Here is a 21,450-nt window from a genome sequence, read left to right as displayed (position 1 = left end):
TGTACGCCTTCTTGAAAGCCACTCCCAACTACAGCCGGTATAGAAGCGATGCCTAACGTCGGTGAAGCCCGGGTGGAAGTCGGAGTTGGACCGAAGCATTCAGTTCGTGCAACCTGGTGCGCCTTATATTTGGGGTGTTCCAGAGAGCTTGCGTGCCAAGTGGACGGACGGTAAAGCCTTAATTTCGAAGGAGACAGTGCGCTGACCTATCTATGCAAGGCGAAACGGTGGAGTGGCGCAATAAAAAGAAAAAAAGTAAGGCTTTCCTTGCGGGCTTTCCCGTTTTACAGGCGAACTCCTACGGCAACTGGCAGCCTGTTCTTGCTTTTCGTTTGGCGAGATATGACTTCCTAGCCGCGAAATTCGCATATCAAGAAGGTCAACTGTCTCTTCCTGAATGTTGCTGCGCCCAAATTCCGGCAAATGTGATAGCCTGACGTGACTTATGTTGCTGCGCTTACCGCAGTGGGTGACGTCACAGTGGCACGTTTCGGGAATTGGTCTATGGCACCGCCAGCAGGCCTTCACTTTTGCGCCGTTTTTCTGACATACCCAAGTCTCTACACTCGGTATAAAGGTCGTCCTCCTGCTATTTCGAGATTGTAGGCATTGGCTCTGTGAGTACTTGAAATACATATCTTCCTTCAGCGATCCTTTCAGAGTGCGGCGCTACTTTGGTATTACAGTGTCAGCGATAAGCTTGGAATGTGCGCGTGTGTGTATACAGAACCCGGGCATTTACCGACCCCACCTAAGGGCGTTTCGAGAGGCGCGGCTGTTTAAGCTCTTATCGAACGCTGTGGACGGTGGCGCGGTGCAGGAAACGTGTACCGTCGGCGCTCGATCCTCGGCGATGTTCCGATGTCGCGCCACGAAGCAGAACCACCGCCCCGAAAGCGGAAGTGTTTATTCTCGTTATCCAAAAGGATGAGAGGCGGTGGGTGGGGGGCTACACTTTCCTCGGATGACTTACGTAATGCGTTGCGACACGCCACGCGCAGGTTACGTGGTATAGAAGGCGCATTGCGCGTCGCACCTGGGCAACGCCGAAAATTGACTGTTTGCCAGAGGCGTGGGTGGCGGCGGTGATTTGTGGCCCGGCCGGGTTGTTCATGCGTAAAGTATGGACAGGCGCGACGTATAAAGCGTGGTATCGTTCTTACTTTACGATAAATTAAAGAGAGTTTCGGCGCGTATTGCGAGTAGAAATAAACCGGAGCGCACTTCCTGGAAAATGATTGATTGATTGATTGATTGATTGATTGATTGATTGATTGATTGATTGATTGATTGATTGATTGATTGATTGATTGATTGATTGATTGATTGATTGATTACCCTACCATCGTGGCTCATTGTTTATGACGTGCTGTTGCCGATAACGAGGTCGTCGGCAAATTGCAAACAATTATAATAATCATAACAATTACTCGTGTACTTAGATTTATGTGGATGTTAAAATAACTTCAGGTGGTAAAATTTAGTCTGCATCTTTCTATTACGACTTCCCTTATTATCCAATGGGCAGTTTTGGGATGTCGATCCCTGACACGCAGGGAGGTACTTTTCTTTTTTTTTTTTTCGTTACTGTTCTGCGTGAAAGCTTCGTACGTGTGCCTGCGACGAATGTTGCGAGCGACAGTGGGAGTGAAACATTTTTACGTCAACAGTCCCCCCCCCCGCCCGCCCCCCTCCGTCTTCCAACCCCCCTCACTTGCTGCCTTCCACCCGTTCGCGATGCCTCAAGCTCGGGGTTCGTGTTATTTCTCGCCGCAGCCGTCGTGCCCTTCTCGTCGACGCGGGACGAAGGGCGGCGGCGGCGCCTGTTTTCCACCTTGCGCTGGCGGTCGCTCGCCGCGCTCGTTCGGGTTGATCGGCCCCAGCTGCGGCGGCAGCTGCGCACAGCGCACGACCCTGCCTCGCCGCCGTCGACGACTACGCGAGCCCCGCAGGCAGCGCGTTTCAACAGGCCGTGCGTCTCCCGCGCTCGCCTCCGTCCGCGGCTTCTGCTTGGCTCCATGCCTGTCTGTCTGCCTGCCTGCTGCCGCCCGGTTTTTATTTCTATTATTATCGCCGCACGCGAGCGTCGGGGCGTGTCATGTGTGTGTGTGTGTGCGGGGCCAGCTGAACTGCCTCGAACGGGAAGTGCGCGATATGTCCGTGCACGGCTGTGCCGGGCGGATTGGACTCGCCGTTGTGTGCGTGGGAGATTCGGAGAGGATCGAAGCGGGCTCCCATCTTTCCTCGAAAGTAGGAAAATTAACTTGGTTTCAGTATGGAGCTGCGCTGGAAACGCGCGCGCTTAAAAAAAAAAAAAAAAAGTGGGGTGACGCCAAACCAGTATTCTGTCGAACTCGTCCGAAACTCGTTTTCATTCGTCCTGGCGAGGAAAAAAAAAAGAACTTGATCATTACTTGAGGAAACCTCAGCGCTATTGTGTCAGCGTAACGTCGCCGATTTCGAAGTATTGTCTCCAATCAGTTTGACCCGTTTTGTCGCAATAAACGTTCACGAAACTTGCTGGGTCGACCTCACGATTCCATTTTAGAATGCAACGTAGCCCCTCTTTACCGATGAACGATCGAGGGGACCCGAGCAGTCTTCGTTCTCACATCTGAGGCTGTTGTCCTCATCTCTTTCTCCCTTAATCTGTTCACCGTTACAATACTATCATGTTTCGTAGCTTTAGTGCAATTGTAAGTTATGGAATCAGCACAGGTGGTAGTAAAGGACATCTCTTAAATGAATAAAATAAAGAAATTAAAAAAAGTTACAATCTTACTGAAGCAGTGCGCGTATGCACTGAAAGGTAAAATTCGTCTTGAAGTATTGCAGCCTTCTGTACTGAGTATCGTTTTTCTTTTATATTGAACATGCATTCAGGACAGCAAAACAGTGAAAGGCTAATAGCTGCTCGCCTTCCGGAATTGCGTGCTCCTCTCTGAAAATGGTATCAATACACACGCTGGTGTTACCGTACGGGAGCATATGTGGGTACACCAATGCCTACGGCACCGCAGTGCAACCTTTCTCGGTGTGAAGCCGAGCAGAGCGAAGTTCTCCGCTTCACTACGGACCGGCCACTTTTCCACTTATAAGTCACCATTTGTGGCGCGCGGTCACAGTCGCGACAATCTTCATTCAGCTCATGACGCCGCTTGCTCACAAGTAGCATGCTTGCTGCCAACGGGCGGCGTAGAAGCAGACTGTGCGCACTCTTGCATACACAAGAATATTTACCTGTGTAGATAGCGCCGCCACAACGTGACAGCGGATATAACGCTATTCAGCGCGCCTCGCGTCTGAGCAGTTGTCACGCGTCTTACGTGCGGTCGTGCTCGTTGTTAATTCTCATTGTCACGCCCATACAGTTTCCTATGTTGTAGCGAATGTCACGCCCGTGCTCTATATAGCCTATACTGCGAGCACGCCGCTTCCGGGCAGGCGGAAGTTGCACGTTCCGCCTCGTCCTGCCACGCGTAACGCACTGCCTAGCGAAACTCAGTCGGCGTTTTTCAGAGACCGACGCACGCCGCGTTCCTTTCTCGCCCGTATATGCCCGTAGCGGCAGGACTCCACAAATCCGGAGCGTCTCGCGTTGCGTCTTGTCTGCATCCGGTAGTGCGTGTTCTTTCCACGGCTTGTGCAGAGCGTCTCTCGGCAGGTTCGCCGCGTCGGGCTATCGCGTTGCGGTGCTTGGTCCGCGGTCGGTGATGAGACGTCGTCGTCCGAGCGTGCGGAGAGTTTTTTCGACGAATCATTGTTTTGACGAGAGCCTTCCTCGTCGTCTTTGTTGCGAGTGCAGCGCTGGATGCCTTCCGCCGCAGGTACGTGCTGCACTTTCCTTGACGAGTACAGAGCAAGGGTATTGAACGACGTTGAACACTCTAGAGTTTAACTAGCTGTTTGTTATCACCCCAGACGTCATGTTCTGTTACATTCAGTCTTCCAGAGCGCGAATAAGGTTAGAGATGGCCTCCTTTTGCCGGAAGACAAGGATGGGTTCTAGAGCACTGAGCAGGCAATAATTAGAAGTCGTGAAAGCCGCCTGTTATCATTGAAATGTGGACTACGAATGTGTTTTGCCGGGATCCAGTGTTGTGCGCCTGTAACTAAACCTCCGAACAAATACGCTTACTTAGAAGCTCATGTATTGACGTTAAATAATGTATGATTGAGGTAGAAACTAGCATATTTGCAGTCACGTGGTCGTCATGTTGGTAGGAAGGGGAGCGGTTTTGCAGAATGTATCGAATGCATCGACTTCAGAATGCGTCTACAGTCGCGTCTCCCGGAGATACTACAGGAGAGAGTCTCGAGATCGTTTTCTTTTGATGCGGCAGCCCATCTGGCCTCGTTCCTCGGCGCACCTTAGGACCGGACAAGCAGTGATGGAAAGAAAGCTGGCAGGCGCAACGTCAGAATAGAGGAGGTAGTATGTGTTGGAGAAGCAACGCAAGCAGATGTTCTGGGTGAAACTAGTAGGAAGTGAAATTGTGCCGTTCATATAACTCATAGAGCTGATAAGCGATAGCGTGATAGTGTGCCAAGAACGATACTTACTTAAAAAACATAGCAGAGAAGTTTTCGAACAAACAAAACCAATGGGAAAGAGCTGCAGTCGGTGGTGTCAGAGTCGTGAGAATAGGATGTTCACGGGTATATCGCTAGTGTCGGGAATAATGGCAGATATCTGGGATTCGTGTTTGCAGTGGATATAGCTAGTATGATAGTACGATGGCTCTGTATGATATGGTAGTACGATGGCCCTGTACTTTGTTATGCCTATGTACGTGCCGCTTATATTCTCTGTAGACTCTTCACGGTGGTTATGTGCCACGGTTACTGACGTCATCGTCGTCAGGTACGCACGAGTGCGCGCAGTGGCGGATCGGGCGCAATGATGCGCTTACAGAGAGAGGGTGGGAGAGTGCGCGGTGTGGACTAGAGAGGATGTAGCTGACCATCCGAGTTGAAATTAATTGGGCGAAGTGGATTTGCAATGCAATGCGTATAGAGCAGGTAACCGGTGGCCTATTAGACTAACAAGAACCACTGATAATTGTACAAGTTGGTAGGGAGTCACTTTACTGATGCGCAGGCGTGCAAACTTGGACGCAAGAATGAACGAAAAGTCATTTTATGTTGTCCTTCTCCTTCCTTGCGTCCGTGCTTGCGCACCTGTATTTTAGAGTAACCATACGTGCCGAGGGAAGGGCGACTGCATGTCGAGTACGGCAGAAGATAATGAGGTGGGATGGAATTGGGAAATTTGCGCGCCCAGGATGGGCGTCTGCTCACGCAGGACGGGTACTTATAGTTGGGAAAGTCATTCGTCCTGCAGAGAGCCCAGATAGGATGGGGACGATGATGGGTACTGTGGGAACTCCGGCATCGGAGCCAACAGTCGAATAAGTGGAGGACAAAGTTACTCAGGGCTGGAGCGGTGGTTCGAGGCTCGGCTGGGCGCTCTTGGGCGCAGCCGGCCAGGGCTGGGGCCTGCTGGCGTAGACTGGGGGACCGCGCCGTTCACACTTTGCCTGCATCGCCGCCCGTGACGTGAGGACCCGGCTGCTATCCGGGGCGGATCGTGATCGTGGGGAAGGCGAGTGGCGCCCGTTCCACGGCCAGTAGCGACGCCTGCCTGGCCTGGTGCGTGACCGTCATCGGGTCTGGCATGGGACACAGGGGCGAAGCGGTCTCCTACGCGCTGCTGAAGCTCCCGGCGCCACCTTTGGAGAAGGGACCTGCTGGGGCGGTTACTTCATCAGCGCTACAGGTTGTCGAAGCACGGAGACCACGCGTGCTCCAAACCCGGCGCACGGCCGCGTCCAGCGACTCAAAGACGTCAGAGCGCGAGGACGACTGGACCGCTGACGCTAAGGGAGCCGCGAAGGCACGCAAAAGCAAGCTGTCGAAGAAAACGGCTCGGAAGAACCGCTCGTCTGGTTGCGAAGCCGAGAACAAGAGCAGCGTGTCGTCCTCGTCCGAGCTAGAGGAGGACGAGGTCTCTGCCTCTGGTGGCGGTTCCTCGGTGGCGGCTGGCGGCAATGGCAGCGAAGACGACGATGACGACGATTCCGAAGAGAAGTTTAACGACGGCTACGACGAGAAGTTCATGGGCGCTTTAGGTCAGTTGTCAACGTTAGTGGAAGCGGCACCGTTCGAGCGACGATCATCATCTTCGACCTTCCGCTCCTGTTAACTGCGTGGGGCTGTGCCGTGTGGTCTCTGTGCGGTGTAATGGCAGCGAGCGGGCGGCTGCTACTTCGGGCGACATGCTGCGTGCACTCGTCAGAACGAGGTCGAGGAAGAAGACTGGACCATCAGGTGCGCCTCCGGGAATGGTTTAGTGCCTTCTGTCTCCTGCAAGACCTCGACAACTCGGAGGCTCCACCACCTGGTCTGCCGCATCTTCACGAAGCGTACGTCCGGAAAGCCAGCCAGGTTTAGGGCCTTTGGATTCCTGGAAGATCTTGGTGGCTCGGACATTGCCTGCTCCGCCGATGCTCGTTCGGTGCAGCAGTAGGCACGGTTTGCCCGCCGCCGGGGGTGCGGAGTCGTCGCTGCAAACCGCCGTGTGGGCCAGTGCCATCATCGCCTTCGCAGAGCGTGGGGCAGTATGGGAACTCCGGAATCGGAGCCAACAGTGAAATAACTGGAGGACAAAGTGACTCGGGGCTGATCGGTGGTTCCAGGCTCGCCTGGGCGCTCTTGGGCGCCGTCGGTCAGGACCAGGGCCTGCTGGCGTGGACTGCGCCGTTCTCACAGTACGAAGGCGATGTCGTGGTTTCGACATCACGCTATGGTATTCTGACCGGAGGAGAACGAAGAACCGCAGCTAGTCCAAATGTTTCCGGAGCCAGCCGCTGTACCAGTTCGCTCTTACGCCGAGCTAGCATTAGTGTTGCGGCCTCTATGGCGTCCTCGTGTTTATGGGGCTCCAGAGCGGCTTCCACTGAACTGTAGAGTTTAATTCCTGCAAAAATTGCTAGAGTCAAACTCTGGCGCTAGTGTCTTCGGAAGCCGCAAGCATGGCGGTTCAGTCAGCATGAGAATGATGACGGATTCGCCTAACCCTCGTCCTTCTGCCTTCAAACGGATTTGTGACCTTGCAAATTGGTCTTTTTCAACAAGACATTTCGCTGTAGATGCAATAATTCGCGATGATTACGGATTTGGGCAGAGACTAATCGACTTACTGCGTCTAGAAAGCTACGAGTGATTCGATGACTTTAAAGGTGAAGCGTTATATATAATGTCGCCAGAACGTTTGAAGCCTCAAGCACGTGCGAGGAGTCGACAAATGCGTACACTAGCTATAATTACCATGGTAGCGAGACGATCGCAGCGCCAGTGTTAGCACTATGGTAATTTCTCTATAGGAAACTGCGCGCGCTAAATTACGCTCCCGTCTCCGAGCTGCCTCCGTGCGTAGCTCCGTGTTACCTAACGAGCTGCGGCAGTGGTGGCCGTGCCGTGGCGGCGTCGAGGAAGGAAAAAAGAGACGTGGCTGACGACGGGCCGTTTGCGGGAGGTTTTGCGGTCACGGAAGGAAAACAGTGGCCCGCCGACCTTGGCTGTGCGGTGGAGAGACGCCGGGAGGAGCCCGGCGGCACGCTTTGCGGTGCTTCCCAGGCGCTGCTGCGGGTGGCGTGCGGTTTCCTGCAAAATTTATGGCAGGAAACTCCTCCGCTGCGGTCCTTCAGCCGCAGTGGAAAGCCACAAGCCTTCAGGCTTGTGGCTTTAGACTTTCTTGTGGCGTTGTTTATTAATACACTTTATCAATCCTAATTTCTAAGCGCTCCTGTTTTTCAGAATACGGCAAGGCGGTTTGGTCTCTGCACACGGGCGTAATGTGTTGCGAATTGGGGCTGATATGACGCACCATTCTGTTGAAAGTACTCGATTTGCAAAGTCGCCAAACCGTTTGAAGCCGGAAGCATGAATTTCAGGCAAATGCACATACATGCCTACACGAAGGAAGGAAAAACTGATCGGTACCGTTATGTCTCGCAGCCACGCAAGCGAACGCTCCGTGAAACCGTTCCCTTGTATTTCAGGTCACGTGTCTAGTATCGGGCCAACGCATGACCTCCGAGACTCGGCGTATTGGCCGGGAATCTTTAGTTCCCGGTAGCTTTCAATCAGGGCGCACTTGTTCGGCGGGGCCGATTTGTTTGCCCGTAATCGAGTTGCGCGGTGCTCCCTTCAGCTTATACGGTTCATCATTCTCACATTGGCTGAACGCCTATACTTGTAGCTCGCGTAGACACTAGAGCCGGAGTTACCTCCGTTAATTTTTTTTTCTTAGGAAGCTCTTACGGCAGCACCTAGCTTTGGCGGCAGGCGTCGCAGCGGGAATGTAGCGTGATGTGCGGAAGCGCGTCGTTTGCCGCCTGCTCAAAGATTTGCCGTGCCCCTTCGTTGGCTACGGTCGACGTCCACAAGCGTGTCGCGTAAATGCGTGCGCACGAATTTGACATTCCGAACCACCGCAGCACATACAGTGTAGCTGTTGCGAAGCCCGAGCAGAACGAAACGCGTTTTCTTTGTGCCCCCGCCAAGAAAACTCGCCGTCCCCTCCGCTGGGCACGTGCGCTGAATTTTACAGTGTAATGGAAAGCGGGCTGATAACCTTGAAGAAGCCTGTGGCCAGCTGAAATTCTGCCGGACCTACGTATCTCCTCGTTCTGCGGTCTTTTCCGCACGATTTGCTTCCGTTCGTCGGCGTTTGGCAAGTTGTGGCTCCAAGTGTCGCTTCTTGGCAAGTTGTGAGTGAGGCAGGCACTCGCTGAACCGATGCTTGTTCATTGTATTGTTTTGACGTCATCCGTTTCATTAAGTCTGGAGATCTTGACGTTGCAGTTATTGCAGTGCAACCACCGCGGCGTCCGTTTTTGCTGACTTCGTATGACGTCGACGCACGTTGTGTAATACCCCTGTCAAGCGGGCAAGTTAAGTGCACTTACGGCGAGTGCACTCGGTTTTTAAGTGCACTTTCCCAAATCTTAACGTCGCAGCGGAGTGTACTCTCATATGAGTGCACTCAAGTCGGAGTACGTTCACGGAACGCACTTTGCTGGCCGAGTGCGTAGCCTCGCCGCCAACGGTTTGAAGGAGTGCCTAGCCTCGCCACCAACGCTTTCAACGACGCAAAATGTAATGCATAGAAAAAGGACACAAATGTTCATTTCAGTTATTGAGCAGCTTTTAACAATATAATTTGTGTTTAGCGAGAAGCGAAACAGCACAATAAAGAAACGAATTTATCATGTACGCAACTAACGGCGCGAGAATGATGCGGCATTGCGGTGCCGCCATGCTCATTCAGTTCGTGTTTATTTTTGTGTGAAAGCGTGCTGACCACGCTGGTTGTGCTTTGAACCGTGTGCGTGGCATTTTGCAGTGTAGCTAAACATCGAACTTGCCGCCTTTGCTCATATATACTCGCTCATATTCTGTTCTAGCAGGATTATGAGCAGGATCAACTGCCGCACACCGCCATGTTGTTTTGGATTGGCTATGCATTCGTCTTGGCCAGCATTGACTTGCAACACACTTATAATAAAAACTTCTTCGTTTTTTGTTGAGACAAATAGATGAAGTTTGTTTTTATATATAATTCTTCTTAAAACAATCGCTTTTTAGCAGCTTTCTCTTGTTAATTTACATTTTTAAACACGCGCTCTTGGTCTGTCACCATTTTGCTTTTACTGCGAGTGCACTCTGTTTTCCCGTTAAGAAGCGCGTTGCCTAAAGTGTGACTCAAGGTACCGAAGTGCACTCCCCGTAAGTGCACTTGACTTGCCCGCTTGACAGGGGTATAACATACGGTGGCGTAGGAATCTGAAACTTTTGCAGTTTTTTCTTTCCTTAAAAATATATATATATATATATATATATATATATATATATATATATATATATATATATATATATTACTGCTGACGCGTCTGCCGTGGCAGTAAAATAAATGGAAATTTGGGCGTATTCGCAGTCTGGTAAGGCTCTCGCTTTTCCTCGTAGGTGGCTAATATATCTGCTAACACTTAGGGTGCATCAATGCGCATCGAATCACCCTACTAACTCCCCAAAGAGCAGTTATGATGTGGTTGCACCTCTATGAACTGTGATTGGCAGAAGCTCGAATGGGTGATATATACAAGTCCGTGGCAGGATATCTCGCTTCGTATGCCTTGAACGACAATGTCTTCATCTTCCTCTATCTCGTCCTCTCTGTTTCTGACACTGAGAAATGACGGTGCGGTATGTTTTCTTGTGCGAATAGAGCAGTTCTCGTTAGCAATTAATTTGCTCTTTCCTTAACAAAAAAACAAAAGAACGCTCGACTTTGCGCTACAGTTCGCCTTAAACGTATACAAACGCAGCAGGCGCCGCAGTTCCAAGCTGGTAGTGGTATTGGCTATTGCGAAGTTTTACTGTCCCATCCCGTGCCCGCGTGTAGAAGCAGCTAGTCGTAGATCTGCAGACGTTTGCAGGGATTCTACGCGTGCTTGATCAGCCGCCATTCCAAGGTATAGGCGCGCCCACGTATGCAGGTGGCTGGCAACATTATACATGCGAGGAGAATCTGCACGTCCGCAGTTCTGCTGACGTCCGTGCATCTTTTTTCTTTTTTTGCGAGAAAGCGGCAGCAGCAGCTTGCTTTTCAAATATACGACAAGGGCGTCTGTCGAGCGCCCGTCGCTGTACGTTCGGCGCCGCTCCTCGCGAGGCCGTTCGCCTTGTTTTATTTCTTATGCTCCTCGCATGTGGCTGTGCCTTTGTGGTTTATGTACAGGTGTGCGAGCGCGTGCAGTTTAGCGGCTCCAAAACTCTGGCGTCTCAGATGCGTCGGAGCGCGGTTCGATTCCCGCGGGAATGGGAATGCAAAAGTGACTTTGACATTGGCGTCAGTGGGTTTACGTTGTCGAAGTTCGTTTGAATCCCGTCACTTCAGCGCCTTTAGAGCCCTGGTGTAGCTGCGATAATCGATCAGTCAATCATGAACCGTAAAATAGAGTTGTAAATGCTTAAACGTTTACATTACTTGATTTCGAACATTGTAAATCAGTCAACAGTCAGTCAACTGCAAAGCTTGCGAAACCATCTTTCCTGACCTAATTTCCCTTTTTCCTTCCTGACACGTCGACGACTCGTCCCCCTTCTTCCCCTCGTCGCCCCCTTTCGGCGCCTTCATTAACGGTATTGCAAGCGAAGGCTGCCTTTGCGTCACCCACCCTTATGTTCGTTACGCTGTACTACGTGTCGACAGTTGCACTGGATGCGCTGCCGCTCTCTGATGGTATTCTCTCTCTCTCTCTCTAGCCGCCCTCGTACGTTATTGTTCTTCCGTGATTCGTTTTCGATAACGCGCTGGAACGCCACTATTCGGCCCGTTTCGCGCGTCCGCGCGCGCGCGCGCACACACGCACTGGCGTTTCCGTCCCTTCTGGCGCCACCGCCCTGATTTGGCCTTATAGGCACGTATCGGCGCCGATGCATTATTCATTTTGGCGATGGCTTCCCGTTCGGAGGTGCGAGGACGCCGTGCGTGTACTGCAGCGGCGACGAGCACGCGGCAAGGAATCGGCCCGGCGCTTTCTCTTCTCGGCACCGTGCCCCGCGGCGGGCGCGACCTTGTCCTCGTGTATATATATATATATATATATATATATATATATATATATATATATATATATACGCGCCCGCAGAGGTGCTGGCGATGGTGGGAGCGCGGTCGCCGAGACCGAGCGCAAGTTTGCCGTAGCGTACAGGCGAGACTCTGTGTGTGGAGTTGAGGGAGAGTGCGCGTAGTGTAGAATATAGAGTGTGGCGGTACCCTAAGCTGTTGCCGTGTCGGAAGATTCAGCCCGCTAAGGAAAAGAAAGAAATAGTCAATGAAGGGAAGATGTAATCAAGAAGCAAGAAAAGGTTACGACGCCGGAGGCACTTCTTATGTTCGGCTGTAGAGAATTTGTAGGCGTCATTGCGTCGTGCAGGTTAAGGAAGCGGCTGTCGACGAGGTCTCTCCGCGGTGTACCGGAGTGTTAATGAGGGGATTGGTGCTTCGCAGGTAATTCTCCAGGCTGGAAGGTACTCGCGTTTCTTTGAGCATAATGATGTGCCGTTGAGCGTATATAGACTACCCGTAGAAAAACAATGCACTAGGCTACCGCACCGAAAATTCTGCGTGTCCGGTTATCAATGTGCGCACGGCGTAAATCGGCAACGCTTCCCGTTCCACCGATGCTACCGGCTCTCGTGACCTTTGGCACCTCGTTAACCTCGACAACGGGCCCCCGAAAGAGGAACGTCTAGGAGCGTCGGATACTCGTAAGAGTGGTGCTCTTCCCGACTTCCGACAGCCGTAGCGCGTACCAGTGGCCCGTTGTACGGCTTGTATCGGCTCGTTGCAATACGCGAGAACTTTTTTGACGGAGCACTTGTCTTTTTCTTTTAACTATCGTGCGTTACGGGCATACAACTTGGTGTTGCAGCAGGCAACACTATTGATAGGATGTGCCATCTCCGAGCGACATATCGTCATGATTTGTCTCGCTTGTCTCCCTGCTGTCCTAAGTGACGCTTAACCGCTACGAGAGACACTGCATAGAGAACGAAACCGTATATAGATTATAATCTTCTTTCTGGCGTTTGCAACGTGTTGCGGCGAATTCGTTATATCCGCATTAACTCACTGGCTCTCTGATTCCGAGTAATGCGTATATCGAAATACCTCCAGTCGCATGTGAAAGGTGCCCCCGCATGCTTTGCCGTAGCGTCGCCCTGGGGGTTATCGCTAATGTTGTGCCAAGTATTACTTTGCCCCTCGACTCCGCTCTTTGCGAGTGGGCGTCGATTGGCGCAGAGCTTGCGATCTCAAGTCAATTGCGACCTCGACATCGGAGCCAGGATTGCGGCGTTCGTTCGGCGAAGGATTCAGCGAAGTACAAGTTTCGTGTCGTGAACGGCCACGCGTCTGTAGTGGAGAGATTTCGATCTCTGGCGCGCTTTAATCTCAGCTGTGCCCTATGCGCCACGCGGAGCTTCTTTGCGTCGCTTCTAACTAGAATCGCGAAGAGGCACACGATCGGTTCGCTGTCCCAGTTCCGCCTGCTAACTATTTGGCATCCTTGAGATGCGATAACGCTCGCAGCTGGCGAAAGGAGAACGTGCCGACTTTCTTTTAGAGATGCGCCGACCTTGGCTTTCTCGCGATCGGCACACGACGTCCTGCAGCTAGAGCGCGATCGGCGTGCGCGTTGGCATGTGAATGCGCAAAAGCGCGGGAAAGCTGAGTTGTGTAGAGTTGCCAGCTTGGAGATGTGAGCAGCACGGAAGGAATGAATCGAACAAGATTGCATCTTTATTGCTGTAGGCTGGCGCTCGAGAGAGTGTAAGGGCTTTCTTACCCCAAATTACTTACGCAAACACACGCTCGCACATAGTTAAAGAAATGTAGAAAGTAAACATGTTGTGCTTTTCGACGTAGATTTATCTCTCTCTCGCTACACCTCCTCTCTATATATATATATATAAACAAGAGTAAAGGAAACCGAGGCGCCCGATTTTTATTATTGATATCATCATTAGCGAACAAACAATGACACCAAGGACAACATAAGGGACATTATGCGTAGTTCTTTATGGAATTAAATAAATTATAAATAAATGGACATTAAAGTAGATGAAAGAACAACTGCCCGCAGATGGGATACGAACCCACGTTCGTATCCTACCTATATATGTCGCCGCGCTGGCTCAGTGGCCATGCTGTTCTAATTCCGAGCACGTGATCGCGGTTTCAGTTGCCGCCCTCGGCGGCCGCATGCTCATCGGTGCGCGAAGCAAACGCTTAAAGAATTTACCAAGCAACCTCAGGTTGTCGGTATGAACCCGAAGCCCTTTACTACGACGTCTGTCAGGGCGCCTGGCGTGCTATGGAATGTTAAACCCCGTGATTCATTGAATCACGCACACACGCGCATTGCACCCGGCACCTGCTGGCTTGGAGTTCACGTTGTTTTCTTGTGCGCCCGTAGTGACCGGTCTGGTGCTGGCGCGCGAATGGGTTCGGATATTTCCGGCGCGTTATAAAACGACGCGGGCGGCTCTGTGTCTGCCGAGAATAAACGCACAGACACGCTTAGTGCCGCAGCCCGTTTCGTGCCGCGAAGTCGTAAAAAAACATGTGGTCGTTCTGACGTCAGTAGCCATCGCCTTACGCCGGGAGAAAACGCTCGCAACAATGCCTGCCTTCTCTCGCGTATGTGTACTGGTTCGCTATACACGGGATTATTGTGCGAACGAAACCTTTCTCAAATCCTTCTGGGTACAAATAGGGCACGGCCATTGTTACGTGAGGAACATCGCGACGACGAAACACGTAACTGCCTCCATCCCCTTCTTCATATTTCCGTCAGCCCCTGTCCTCTTGCTTTCCTTCTCTTCTCTCTTGAAGAAAAGCAAAAACAAAGTGGGGTATTAGTATCGTCATCTTTTGGTACTCTTGTAGTCGGTGCTATACCTAGTTCGAGACTTTTGCATATAGAACGATGAGGAACATGAGGCGGCTTCACCCTGGAGAAAAGCGCAGGATTTATTAGCAAACTCAGAAATACTTTTTTTTCTTTAGGAAGGAACGCAAGACTTCGTTCCACGCGTAGCAGTACACACTTAAAGAACTTTTTCGGCAAACTCTAGAACCTCAATGTAGTGGTCTTCGTGTATGTAGGGTCGGCAATAGGGTACGCTCGGCGACAGCGGTGCACGGCTCTGGCTGTGGTAGGCGACGGGGAGCCAGGCCGGTGGCCGCACGTGGCACAGTGTACAAGAAACATGGTCTGGCGTGCAGAAGCATTCCACGTTATCTCCTTGTCGTCGGCGCCCATAATTGACGTCTGTGGCTTCATCGGTCTCTGGAATTTTGTCAGAGCTGTACTTGCAGGCGTAGAGGAAAATCACCTAATCCACTCTCAGATGGGTGACATCATCGTCGACCAGTGCGGAGGTTTGCAGCCCTTATCCTCTGAGGAGGGCTTGGCCCCAAAACACGTACAAGGGCGCAGCGCACTAGCGTGGTTAGATGAGCAAAACGAGAACAAGGTGAAAGCCGGAGCCAACGTTTCGACGAGTGGACTCGTGTCCACTCGTTGACAAGGCGACATTATGTGGATAGAGTCGCACATCACGTACTCTAAATGCCCATTGCCGAACCCATGACAGGAGAGAAATGCACCACGAGGTAGTTTAAAGGAATGTCACTTCGCGAAATGTCCAAACTTGTTTGGCGGGGTCCAACTGGTTGCCACGAATCACCGCAGTAGGAACGGACACTGACGAGGGCGTTGGCTCGTTTACCATTGTCGCGCTCTCCGTGAGCGACTGGTACCGCAGGGTCAGCGCCCGATCGCAACAGTGTAGCCGTCATTACGCGAAAGCCTTCCAAAGCCGCCCACCATTTCTTTCCTCGCTTTTTTTTTCTTGTTAGTTCAAATGTATGGATGTGAATGTCTAGCAAAAGATGAGCCGGGCTACCGTTCATGTGAGACATAAGGTTTTTTAAGGCGCATATATTTCAAACTAGTATAGCCAAATTCTACGGGCTGCAAATAGCATCTCTGCGCACTGGCTGCTGATTGAGTTAACAATGCGGCACGCGGCCAGCCGCCAGTTTTTAGAGCAATTAGCGCGCAGCCCTTTTAATACGGCATGGTTGTGTCGACTGTAGAGATCGGCCGGATCAGGAGGCCCTGGAAGAAAACCTGAACCTGCGATAAGACGCGCCAAACCTGACGTGCTACTGCGCGTGATTTGTCGTTATCTTATTCGTAGTTTCGAGAAGAAAGGGGTTTAACGGAGGGGACCGATTTTTATTAGTCATATCATGAGAAGCGAACAAAGACACCAAGGCAAATATAGGGGAAATCACTTGACCTTACTAATCGAATTAAAGAAATGATAAATTAATGGCAATGAAAGTGGATGAAAAAAACGACTTGCCGCAGATGGGGATCGATCCCATGTCTTCGCATTACGCCTGCGATGCTCTAACCAATTGAGCTACCGCGGCGGTGTTTCCCCATCCACTTTCTTGGGTATTTATGTGTTACTGCTAGAACTAACCTTGGGAATGTTAGCCAGCGCCACCACTCACAAACTTATGGTTTTTCATTTCTGTGTACGCGCTGGTTCTGGTAGAGACAGGCGTGCGCAGTGTTGCTTTCATTATACTGCGCTGACGTGATGGTCATTGATGAGAAGTTACGTTCTACGCGAACATTTCTCGGAGCATTTGCTGACATATATACAGCACAACACCGGGAGCGGAATGTCATTCTGCAACATTTATGCATACGTCGCATGTCAGTGACGTGCGAAGGCGCGATGGGCCTTTCAATGCGTTTGTGATGTACGATGCAAGGGGGCGTCGACAAAAAGCGTCGCATGTGCACAATGCCCTCTGGAGCTTCATGGGTGTCGCCGCATTAGCCTCTTGACAGCTGTAGTTAACCATTACCACCCTCAAAAGCATTGCAGAAACTCCTGCGCTTACCTTTCTGCTAACGTGCAAGTCCATATGGGACGTAGATAGCACTGTAGAGAGGAGGCAGAGAATGGGTAGAACCGACGCAGTCGTGAAACGAGTGAATAACAGCTTTCCCACTCTCGCAGTTCTCATACGGGGGGAGAGGGCACAAGAGAGATAGAGAAAATGACCTGAGAAGGCAAGGAAACAGCGGTTGCGGGAAAACTGAAGGTACGGTACGCGTCTGCTGTTTTTGAAAAATAAACGCCATGCAAATTTGTCAAGCTGACAGCTCACGCAGGGCGTTCAGACGCAAAGCCGAATCAAAACACCGTAGGGTCTAGGCGACACTATGGAAACGGTAGCACGTCAAATGAAGGCTTATGTGCCCGCAGCGGTAGCTTTGCAGCTATGGCATTACTCGAAGTCGAGGGTTCAATCCCGATCGTGGCAGTCGCATTTGGACGTGAGCGAAATACAAAAACGCTCGTGCACTTAGATTTTGGTGCACGTTAAAGAACACCAGAGTGCCCAAGTTAATCGGGAGTCCGCCACTACGGCGTGCCTCATAAGCCGGTTGTGGTTTTGGCACGTACAACCCCATAATTCTGCCAGCACTTCCTTTTCCCTTCCCCCAGTGTAGGGTAGCCAACCGGGCTCGGAGGTGGTTGACCTCCCTGCCTTTCATTTATCGTTTCTCTCTCTCTCTCCCTCTGTCTCTCTGTCTGCCGCGATGCGATCTGTCATTTGAGGCAATGGTAATGCACAACCCTCTCAGAGATTATGAGCCATGGCGCACAACAACGCCTCAAGCAAACACGTCTCACTTTGTGTACTGTGTGCTACGCAGACAAACGGCTGTAGTGCACGCAAGGTAACTCACCACTCTGGTATCGGTATTGAAGAAATGACACGTTCGCCGTCAACGTCGCCGATAATTACGGTCAATCAAAGCAAACAGCATAGAAAGCTTCTCTTACATCGATTCCCACAGTGCGTGGGATCCGCATATTTCTTTATTATGATTTCGTTTCACTGGGGCAGAGCTGACCAATGTGTTCGAATCGAAACAAGAGGAATAAGCCTTGTCGTTATGACGCGGCAATTTAACTTCATTGACAACATTCCTCTTTCCTTCGTGCGCATGATCGTCGGAGGTTTGACTTCCTTGTTCGCCAAAAGTAGTGGTTTGTATTTTATATATACGTTGGGGGGCAGCTGGGTAGGCAGTAATCTCTCGCACGGACAGTTCTGGAACAGGCTTTTTTTTGTTCAGTGTCTGCGGTTATTTCAGTGGCTGTCGGGGCGTTTCGTGTATGCGGGCAGGCGCAGATGACAGCGGCGCGGTCGACGCTTCGCCGTCGTCGTCCTCGTCGGCGACATGCGGCGACCGCTCGCAGCGCAAGGGCTCGCGTGACAAATGGTAGCCCGGAGTCGGGGAAGCCGGGCCGGCAAAGTGAGCCGTCGGAGCGACTAATTGGCCCGCCTCGTTTTTCGCGCGTCGAAACCCGTTGTGGTGTAGACTGGTGGCTCCGAGTATCAAGTTTTGTTGAGCGAGCACGTCTTCGTCGAGTCTGCATTTCCTTTTTTGTGCGCTGTGTCGCGTCGCCGCCTCCGCGGTTGCGTTCTACTTGCTAAGTAGCAAAAGCCGTTTGCTACTTGCAGCGGGGTCGCTTGACCGCAGTGTTACTCGAGAAAGAGAGAAAGAGAGAGAAACTGCTATCCGCCTCACTGTATCAGGATGATACGAGAGGGAGCCGTTTTCGTGTATTTTCAGAAAAACAAACTTCAGAATCGACCGAGAGATTAACATAAAAGATAAAACTTCGCGGTGTCAATTTTTCGTGAACCGAACTGCCAAATATTCTTTTACAGCGGGCAAATATGTGCTCTTTTCGTACGTCTGATATATATATATATATATATATTGAATAAATGACGCTTACTTTAGATTGTGGGTTGCCTCTGAACACTAACGCTTATTTATACTCGTGGACAGCTGTCTGTGGCTATGAAGGGAAAGCTGCGGAGGCAAAGCGCGCACAAGTGAGAGCGCTTCTGAAAATAGTCCCGCGTTTTCATCCACGTTAGGTTAGGCTGGGGAAGAGAAACCATGCGCACCTTATTAGCAACAGTTAACTAACACAGAACACACCACCGAGTTTAAAAGTTTACTTATTATTTTGCGGCTTTTTCCTTCGGCGTCTATGCAAATGCGAAATCGTCCACTTGGAAGTTTCGTCGATTCAGCGTCTGTTCCGAGCAACCAGAAGCACTCTCAAACGCTGCCGGACTACTTGGCGCGTTAACACCTGTGCAGCAGCCACGCGCCCGTAGCTTTCCCTTTATAGCTAGCTACACAAAGTTGTCCGCCTTGTCTAGTCAAAATCCCTCTATCATTTTAGTCTCATTTCTCAGGTCACCGCCACCACAGTAGTTGCCTGAGCAGAGGCGCGACTACATCGTCGCAATTCTAGTTCGGGGCCGCGAAAGAGGTCGTGCTGCGAAACTTGATGCTTATTGCTCCGACAGCTGACCTCCACCGACCCCCCCCCCCTCTCTCTCTCTCTCTCTCTCTCAATATTTTCCCCAGTTATGTAGTGAATGTCATCGCATTTTATTTTGTTTCCTCTGCTTCGGTTTGTCCAAATTCAGTATTTTTCTCTTATTTCTTTCTGCTGAACCTGACTGCTGGCGTCGCAATGACCTTTCTTGTTTTTCATTTTTCATTCTTTTTGCCCATCTCGCGGGAAGGACCAAGAACAGAGAGGCGAAGGAGAACGAGAAATGCGCAGAAACGAGGTTTGACATTACGGCATAATTAGTGCGGTTAATTACGCGCCTACACGGGGGAAACATAAGTCCGACAAAAGAAAAGCGAGAGGTTTGTCTCTTCCTCTCTTTCGTCGGCCCGTAAATTAAGCGGTGCGGCACACTGGCGAAGTATAAGGTTCATTAGGCGCGTGCTGGCGGCGCTACTAAGCATGGGACCAGGGGGAAACGCGAGAAGCAGAAAAAGGAAAGAAAGAAAGAAAGAAATGGAAGAGTAAGGGAAAAAAGAATGAAGACGAGCAGAGGACGAACTAGATGCGCCGCCGCGCGCAGTATCGGAGTGTACGCAGCGACGGCGGGAATACGAGGAGAGGAACGGAAAAAGACAAAAGGAGCGATGAAGCGAGGAGCGGTGTAGTCTAGTGTCGCGGCGCGGGCCATGGGAGGTGGGCATTGCGGTGCGCGGGACGTCGTTCTCCTAGCGAGAGCGCGCGCCGGTGCTGAGGGTGCACTACGTGCGCTACGCGGGGGAGGCTAAAAGCGTCAACAGAGCGTACGTGACCGGGGCCCGGCTGATGCGGCGTCTGCGGCGGGCCTCGCAGAAGAAGAAGAAGCCAGCTAATGGGCCGGGCGGATGCCGCTTGACCAGATAAGGAGAGCCTCTCTCGCTCTCTTTCTCTCCGGGGCGATCCGTAGGTGGACGCGTGGCCGGACCTTTTGTAGTGGACCGTTCGTCGCACGCTGGCTTTATTCGCATACGGTGGACGAGTGGGTCTCGGTGAAAGAAAGTAAAAGAATGGGCTTTCGCGGTCACATGCGCGGGTACGAATGGACAGACGAGGGGGAGCGAGAGAAAGACTCTTTTAATGAAATGTAAGGATGTTTAGGCAAACCACATTAAGGTGAGTGTGACGACAGGTCAAATGATGCATGCACAGAACGCGAACGAGACCTAGCGTATCGAATTAAAGTATCTAGTGAAGACCGATGTGGACGAACGAGGCTGCAGATCAATCCGTATAATGTACTGCCCTCATTCTCTCTGAGCCCAAGATTCAGGCAGCACCTTGTGTGGCCAATATATGCTTTAGGGCAGGATAGTGGTATACGATATACACTGCATAGTTTCGTTTTATAAGGCACAAAGTTGGTTTTGGGATTTCCCTGACACAATATGCAGAGCTTTCAGTTCATGCTCGATTTCCGTGCCGGTGTTCTAGTTTCCTTTCTTTGTCTTCTCGAGTTTTATTGCTAAAACTCTTAATGTATCGATCAGTGGGTAAGATAAAGGGAGCAATGAAAGAGAGGGTGTATGCTGCGTCATCGGCCGCGGACTTCATTGCTGTCTACTTGAAGTAGCGGTTTCGGCTGGTCTTTCGCTCTAGGAAAGACATAGGCAAGTGCTTTTTTGGCTTCCGTAACTCGAGGTAAACTGCAGTGTTCACCATGGCACAGTTGGTGTCCATTGTGGAAGGCAGTAAATGAAGTTACGTTTCCTGTACGGGCTAATTCACTGGCTGCAGCACCGATGTGACAGCGCACTGGTCCCTAACGCTTGAAACTTTACGGTGTGCCCTTAAGCGCCGTGAAACTTATGGTGCCAAAGGTGCTGTTGAATTCTGCGAGATAGTGTAATTAGTTAGTGAAAACTTTATTGAGCTCTAGTAACTGTGTTCTTCTGCGGCTGGGGCGGATACGACCGCTAAGCGTTCGCTAGGGTAGCTGACCAAGTCAATCCATTTCTTAGTTATTTCCGCACCGAATTACCAACGCACCAACCCGCTAAGGTTACACTTCACTATCCCACAGGGAAGACTCCCCTGCGGGATAGTGTAGTAATTTTCCCCCGGACTTTCTCCACTGAGTAGGGCGGCAACAGGAGAAGAGGATATAGGAAGCCTTAGCGGGTTGGTGGCGTTGGTGATTCGGTGCGGAAACAACTAAGAAATGCATTGGCTTGGTCCGCTACCCTTCCGAACCCTTAGCGGTCGTTTGCATAAATCGACGGACGCTGTGCATGATGCAACGAACAAGCGCGACTTGCGTCAATCGTTTCCCATTGGAAGTGGCTGGCGCGGTAGCTTCACCGGTTGCTTGTGTGCTTTACGTTGTCCAGACCGCTGTTCTGCGTGGTTGCTTAGTGC

General features: G+C 51.3%; 1 protein-coding gene and 1 non-coding gene across 7 annotated transcripts in view; one reads left to right on the top strand and one right to left on the bottom strand.

Moving 5' to 3' along the window:
• Positions 1 to 21,450, top strand: part of LOC126530845 (poly(rC)-binding protein 3) — a 421,321-nt gene that overhangs the window by 7,460 nt on the left and 392,411 nt on the right. The window contains exon 1 of one of the 6 annotated variants that reach the window (XM_050178141.3): positions 3,598 to 3,827. The exons of the other annotated variants lie outside the window; for them this stretch is intronic. The gene's annotated coding sequence lies outside the window, so the exon portion shown is untranslated. Of the gene's footprint in view, positions 1 to 3,597; positions 3,828 to 21,450 lie in introns of those variants that run through there. 6 annotated transcript variants of the gene reach the window in all.
• On the bottom strand, positions 16,006 to 16,078 carry TRNAT-CGU (transfer RNA threonine (anticodon CGU)). Its single transcript has one exon. It is a non-coding gene; the product is annotated as a tRNA-Thr (tRNA).

Source organism: Dermacentor andersoni, chromosome 5 (assembly GCF_023375885.2).
Source record: "Dermacentor andersoni chromosome 5, qqDerAnde1_hic_scaffold, whole genome shotgun sequence".
NCBI classification, from domain to species: domain Eukaryota; kingdom Metazoa; phylum Arthropoda; class Arachnida; order Ixodida; family Ixodidae; genus Dermacentor; species Dermacentor andersoni.
This window is presented reverse-complemented; position numbering and strand designations above follow the sequence as displayed.